At 46.9% G+C, this 7,282-nt stretch overlaps 1 pseudogene; it reads left to right on the top strand.

Annotated features, from left to right (window-relative positions):
- The first annotated feature begins 3,376 nt into the window (after positions 1–3,376).
- On the top strand, positions 3,377–6,803 carry LOC123139129 (zinc finger CCCH domain-containing protein 14-like; annotated as a pseudogene).
- The last annotated feature ends 479 nt before the right edge of the window (positions 6,804–7,282 follow it).

The following is a 7,282-nucleotide window of genomic DNA, read 5'->3' as shown; positions in this document are numbered from 1 at the left end:
TCCTTGCAGAATACTGGTATAATACCACCTTTCACTCAGCTTTGGGAAGAACTCCATATGAAGTGATCTATGGCACTCTGCCGAGAGAATTTGGGGTCACTCAAGTGGATGATTGCAGTGTGCCCGACCTAGCAACATGGCTGAAGGAAAGGGAAGTGATGATGGACCTGCCACAACAACAACTGAAACAGGCTCAGGACAGGATGAAAAGGCAAGCAGACAAAAAGCGCACAGACAGGGAGTTTGAAGTGGGTGATTCAGTCTTCTTGCGCTTACAGCCCTTCATTCAGACATCCGACGCACAATGCCCATTCCAGAAGCTCGCATTTCGTCACTATGGACCATACAAGATTGTGGCTAGAGTTGGCAAGGTATCTTACAAACTTCACTTGCCAGCAGGGAGCAAGATCCATCCGGTGGTGCACGTGTCGCAGCTGAAGAAAGCGATTGGCAGCGACGCCTTAGTCGAACAAGAATTACCCCCGAACACTGAGATCCTTGGTATGGATAATGAACCAGTGGCGATCATCGGAGAGCGCTCGGTCAAGACGAACATTGGGGCTATCTAGAAGGTTTGTGTGCACTGGTCCGGGTTGCCCATTTCCTTGACCACCTGGGAAGATCCAAGGCAACTGCGCCAATGTTTTCCTTTCTTCACGGCTTGGGGGCAAGCCGTTTCCCAAGGGGGGGGAGAATGTCAAGGCCACCCTGGAGCCACCTGACGATGGGCCCCGGAGCCAGGCCGGCCCAAGTCAAGCAACCATTGACCTAGTCGACAACCAGGTGGACAAGGCGTGACGAGGACATGCGCAGCGATTGGATACGGATGCCAACTGGCGGCCGCTACATATAGTCTAGCGTGTGTGTGGGAGTGGGTATGCATTTTGTACTCGACTTGTATCGGAGCTGATCTCCAGAACTCCTTCCTTCCCTTCTAAGCAATAGATCCCCATCTTCTTCCTCCCTTCCCTTCGCCACCCAGATCCGCCACGAGCAAGGCACGTTACAGGCCTCTACTGAAGTATGATACATCATATTTTCCTTGCCTTGTCACCCCAAATTGGCCTCTCAACTTTTTGGTTGAAATTTGAACTAGACATGATTTAAGTTGCATATAGTCACGACACTGACCAACAATTCCTAGCAGTATATGATTTCCCTCGACACTTGGGCCCAGTTCTTTTGCCAGAATCTTGGGATTCTCCCAGAATCCAACCCCTACCCAGTTTCTCCCAGAATCTTTGAGCCTCATTTGTTTTAGGGAACTTATCCGCGTCGGTGCACCGGCCTAAACTTTCGGCAGGTCGCATCCCAGACGTACGATTGAAGCCTTTTGGGCCACATGATCTCCCTTCATCTACCCCTACGCATTCTTCTTCTCTAAAGAAAACAAATCCCCATCGCGCCGCCATGGACGAGCGACACGCCCGTCCTCGAAGCAATGCTTGGGTGTCTGGCCGGTTACCACCTCGCCGCCGGGCACGCTGCTCTCTGTCGGGCGCTGCTGCTCGTCGCCGGTCACCTCCCTCGCTGCCTGTCGTCTCCTGTGTTGCTTGCAGGCTTCATGCATGAAGTGCCCTTGGTTGCGGCTCCTCGTGGCGACGGTCGCTGCTCCAGGGGCAGCGGCCGCAGCTTCCGGTGGTGGCGATCGTCGGCCAGAGCACCTCCGGCGACGCCCTTGCGAAGATATGTACTATTCCCCGGGACTGCCAGTAGCAGCAAAAAAGTTGGTCGGTTGTAGCAAAAAACAATATCGGTTCCAGCAAAAAAGACTCGCCGCTGCCACCCGTCGTCGCCATTGTAGCAAAAATGTTAACCGGATGTAGCTTGCATGGTTGTCGGTTGTAGCACTGTTGGTCGCCGGCCATATCACATTTGGACATGGCCGGGGAGTGGTTGCTGGTTCTAGCAAAACTCAAAAAGCCGGTTGTAGCAAAATTAGGCGTTGGTTCCAGCAAAACTCGAATACGGCGGTAGCAAAAATGTGTTGTTTCCAACGAAAACAGAGAGCAAGAATGGATACTAGTTCCAGCAAAAAAGCAACCCGGTGGTAGCAAACAAAGGTTGTTTCCAGCAATAACAAAAGACGTAGCAAGTTTCAACAGAAAACCATCCGCGCCGAGAGGCCGCGTCCGGTTCCAGCACCGGTGGACGCCGGTTCTAGCATCCTCCGTCATGATTCCAGCGTTTTGCCACCATGGTTGCAACACACGTTGGCGTGGTCACCGCTGGGAGTTGCGGTGCCGCTTCCAGCACCCTTGGACACTGCGGCTGCGATTGGTGGAGCAGCCATGGCAGAGATAGAAGAAACAGAAGGTGAGTGGTGGTCATGGCCAGCCGGGATCGCGTCGCCGGTGGCAGAGAATCCCGGCGGCGGCATGCGAGATGAGGTGGAGCAGAGCTACGGAGCGGATGAGATGAGAGCGTCACGGGATGGGAGGAGTGGACGTGGTCCTTTGAGACTCTGAGAAGATAAGATGAGGGGACGGCGGTGGATGGGCCCCACCACTGAAGATGCGTACGTGTGACCCCCGTGCGCGACTGGTGCAATTTTTAGCCGGTCCACCGGATACAAGCGTTTCCCTTTGTTTTACTACAATCCTATCTAGTTAGGGTCTAATAAGATAGGATTGTAAAACAAATGAAGCTCAAAAATTCTGGGAGAAGCTGGGTAGGGGTCGGATTCTGGAAGAACCCTCGTATTCTAGCAAAAAAAACTGGGCCTTGGTCTGCAACCTCAACGTTTGTGCTCGGCAGACACATTAATAAGCCTGGGGAGAAGATCCGCGTGCTCGTGCAGCTCTTGGGGAGTTGAAGAAGCTCAATGTGCATGCAGCGGCTGAGCCATTACCGCACCAAGCCACCAACCAATCCTGCATAGGCCCACTGGCCTCCTTAGAGCAAGTACAATAGAGCTGAGTCAGCTGGCTATAAGAAATAAATTAGTATATTTTTGCTTAGTTGGAGAAAAGAGAAGAAGAGAGAGAAGGTAAGCGGGCTTTTGGTGAAGAGCCAGCTCTAGCACGTGCTCCTAGGCACTTTGTAAGAGTGAAAGGTGGACCATATAATAAAAAAGTAGTACACTCTTCTAATCAACTATTGTACATATTGGCTATAAAATGGGCTATAGATGACATGGCAATGACTTATAGCCAGTAGTTGGCTATACTATTAACCATGCTCTTAGACTGAACTTCCGGTGCCGGCGAGATGGGCTGGGTGCCTCGTGACGATGCCACTATCCCTACCCCCGTCGCCATGCCCAGGTAGGCACGCGCGCTGGTTCATGCCGCCACCGTCAGGCAGCGCGGGCAATCAATCGAGGCACGCATGGTTAGTTCCTTCCTTACACTGATCTGATTAATCTGACCGGCCGATGGATGCCAGGGAGGAGGAGGGGCGGGCGAAGAGGATCACGTACTCGAGGGAGCTGCTGCTCGCCGTCGGCGGCTCGGAGGCCTGCAAGGCGCTGCCCGCCGGCTTCCACCTGCTGTCCAACGACCCGAGCACCGCGACACTCTGGGCGTCGGGAGCGGCGAGGGGTTGCGATTGCTCGTCTCGCGCGGAGGCTCGGGGCGCCCGCCCGGCTGGAAGAGCATGCGGAGCTCGACTAAGTTTTTTTACCGGAGCCGGGATGTACCAGTGCTTGATCCATCCTTCGTCGTTTTCATCAAGATCAGTGCAGGTTTTATACTTTATTTTCAGATAGCAGATTACACATAGCAATACATGTACTAGTGTCAGATATTGTCAGCTTTTACAGAAGAGAGATAGTTAGAGTAGAGACAATGATGCATGCATGCATTCATTCACTCACGGAATACATATGACATGCATTTTATTTCCATCCTCATATTTTCAATGACTTATATCTTTTGAACCAAATGTACATTATTGAAACTTTTTGTATATTTAAATTTGTGATGACAAGATCTACAGAACAAGATCAATTTTGGATATTTTTGAAATATTTTTATTTTATATGTTTCAATTATCTCTGAAATCACTTTCATAAAACACTAAATTGTTTCACTATTTCATAAAAGTTTTTTCTAGTGTTTCGCTCAATTTCACAAACTGGAATATGAAACTCACAAAGAAATAGATATATTTGATATAGTAGTAAAAAAGAAGTTTAATATATTCAATTTAGACGTGTTTGACTGCAACTTAGACGTGTTTGAAATACCCAATTTCACATATTTTAAATAATCCTATTTCACTAATTTCTTATTTTATATTTTAATTATCTTTTAATATCGCTTTCATAAAACATAAGATTGATCCGCTATTTCATAAAAGTGTTTTTGACTGTTTCGCTAATAGAAGTTAAAAAATCATTTCACTCGTTTCAAAATAGATTTCACACATTTCAGAAAACACATTACTCTCATTTGCAATACTAATTTCATTGCAAATTTAAGAAATATATTGAAATATATTCCGCTCATAAAAAATATCAGTTTCAAACACTGAAAAATTAGTTTCACAACAAAAATTGGTTTTATTTCACTTTATTCAAATAACTTATTTCATGCATTTCAGAAAACACACTGCACTCATTTACAAAATATAGATTTCACCCATTTCACTAGTTTCAGAAAACTGATTTCACTCATTACAAAATATATATGAGAAACTAATTTCACTTCGTATTTATGAAAAAAAATATTGAAACATATTTCACTCAGCAGAAATATCAGTATCACACAATGAAAAAGTCGTTTCACACCAAAAAGATATATTTCACTTTTTTCAAATAACTCATTTCACTCATTCAGAAAACACACTACAGTCGCTCAATTGAAATAATATATTTCACTTGTTTCAAAAAGCTGATTACACTTATTACAAAAGATAGATTTCACTAGTTTCAGTAAAATACATCACATTTACTCCATTGAAGAAACAATTTCACAAGCTAGAATATGAAACTCACAAAGAAAACTATATTCGGAAAAGTGTTTCAATCATTTCAATGACTGATTTCAATCATTTCGAAAATTGTAATTTGAAATGAGTGAAATTCATATTTTGATATGATTGAAATAGTAAAAATTAAATTAGTTTAAATATATTCAAGATTGGTATGATTATAAAGATCTTATGTTCAAGAATTTGAATATATGAAAATTTTAAATAATAGTACAAAGCTGTAAAAAATATTGGTCATCAAAAAATGTAACCAAAAATAAAATGCATGGATTTGTTTGAGAGAGAGGGGATATGCTGCATGCATGCGTGCAATCCACTGCAGAAAGTACTGCTTCTCCCTGACATGGTCCCTACTAGTCTGACATTGATTTGACTATATACAAAAGGTCATATGTCTCAATACATGATTATACATATGGATGGGTCCTATTTATGCACAGATCATAAAGCATGTAAAGGGTGGATGCGGCTCCGGTACATCCCGCCTCCGGTAAAAAGGAGTTTGCGATGCGGAGCTGGCCGCGGGGTTTTGCCTCGGCGAGCCCGAGGTGAGCCGATTGGATATGGAGTCCAGCCCACAGAAACCGGCTACAGATCCATCTTCGTTTCTGCCACGTCGTATTGATCGACTTGGTGCACTTGATGATGACTGATCGATTGATTTGGTGTAACAGGGCCGGAGTCATCCCAGACGGGCGTAGGGAGTAAATCCAAGCCATGGCCATGCACACGATTCTTCAGGTAATTTTTTTTGTTTAACATAGCCGTAGATTCCTGGGCTGTGGACGGAGCGAAGGACATTTTGTGTATGAAAAAATAACACATGTTTTGCAACTCTTTTTGTTAATCCAAAGAACTCGAGCTTGAAGCAAGTGACTTGGAAAAAGGAATATGTTATATTCTTTATTCTTATTTGTATCTATGGAAGTAGGAGTATATAGGTTAACAAAATGAATTAACTAGATTTCATGAGAAGTGATGTCAGCGTGAACACGTACAAGCTCTTGTCCCGTTGCTTTAAGTGGCCGGTTCAGTAGAGCTCATCCGCGTGATATTCATATTGCCATCGTGCAGTACTGCAGGCTGCCGCTTTGGCGAGGAATGCCTCTTCACCCACGACTTCCCGGGCGGCTACCAGGCCGTCGCAAACCTGGACAGCCTGGGCGGTGAAGCTCCTTCGCAAGGCGAGAAGGAACTTTCCGAGCATCTGTCCCAGGACAACTCAGCGCCACCACACATAGAGCAAGGGGCCGCTGGTCGCCACGCACCTCCACTGGCGCCCAACCCCGGCAAGGCAGCTCCGGCGGGTTTCGGCTCTCCGGCGATGGCCAGGATCACCGTGGACGCGTCCCTCGGGCGCCGTCATCGGGCGTGGCGGAGCGACCATAAGGGAGATATCCCGGGCCAGCGGCGCCAGGCTGCGCATCCGCGACCACGAGCGGGACGCCGGCTTGAAGAACGTGGAGCTGGAGGGCACGACCGACCAGATCAGGCACGCCAGCGCTATGGTCTGGGAGCATCTCCCGGTGCCCGGCGGAGGGCGATATAACGGCGTCAAGACCAGGCTGTGCGCGCACTTCGCCAGAGGATCCTGCACCTATGGCGACGGCTGCCGCTTCGCCCACGGCGAGAGCGAGCTTCGCAGGCCGGCTCCTGCTGCTCCTCGAGATCCGTGTGGTTGGTAGCGATCTACCAACCGCCGGATGAGATCAGTGGCCGGATGAGATCGGTGTAACTCTAAACTTGGGATTATGCCGTCGAGTCTATGGATTCCATATTGCATTTTAGTCATGGCTCTTATCAGCATGTTCTGTTTTTAGTACTGTAATTCATTTTCTCAAGTATCTGTGCTATAAAAAATTGAGAGGTTTCAGGATACAACTGTACTATCAAGTATTAAGTTGATCCAATGGTTAATATGATTTCCCTCAGAGTTTGGTCGAAGGCTAACTTGGTAACGTGGATTTATTTATGCTTTCACGTGAATTCAAATAGTCAAAGGCGCAGATGCAGGCCTATTGACAAACCTATTGAGCCTGGCGTGAGAACAACCCCAATGATTTGGCTAATTTGAATGCATGAATAATAAACATTTATCATGAAATAAGGAAATTTGAATAATTTGGTGTGGGAACAACCATGAAAGGCTGACGCCTCATGCCAGGTTGCGGCATCATCATCGCCTGGTGGCTTTGCCCTCTACGTGATAAATTTGAACAATGCCCAAAGGACGACCATAACGACGACGATGGTGGCCAGTAGGAGCCTGCCGATTTTGAGAACTTGCTGGCCCTTGAAGAAATATGCAACTGACAACCAAGGAAGAAGGTGGAAACGATGTGGTCTG

The sequence above is a fragment of the Triticum aestivum genome, chromosome 6B (assembly GCF_018294505.1).
Source record: "Triticum aestivum cultivar Chinese Spring chromosome 6B, IWGSC CS RefSeq v2.1, whole genome shotgun sequence".
NCBI classification, from domain to species: domain Eukaryota; kingdom Viridiplantae; phylum Streptophyta; class Magnoliopsida; order Poales; family Poaceae; genus Triticum; species Triticum aestivum.
The sequence above is the reverse complement of the archived record's forward strand: the minus strand, read 5'-3'. Positions and strand labels throughout refer to the sequence as shown.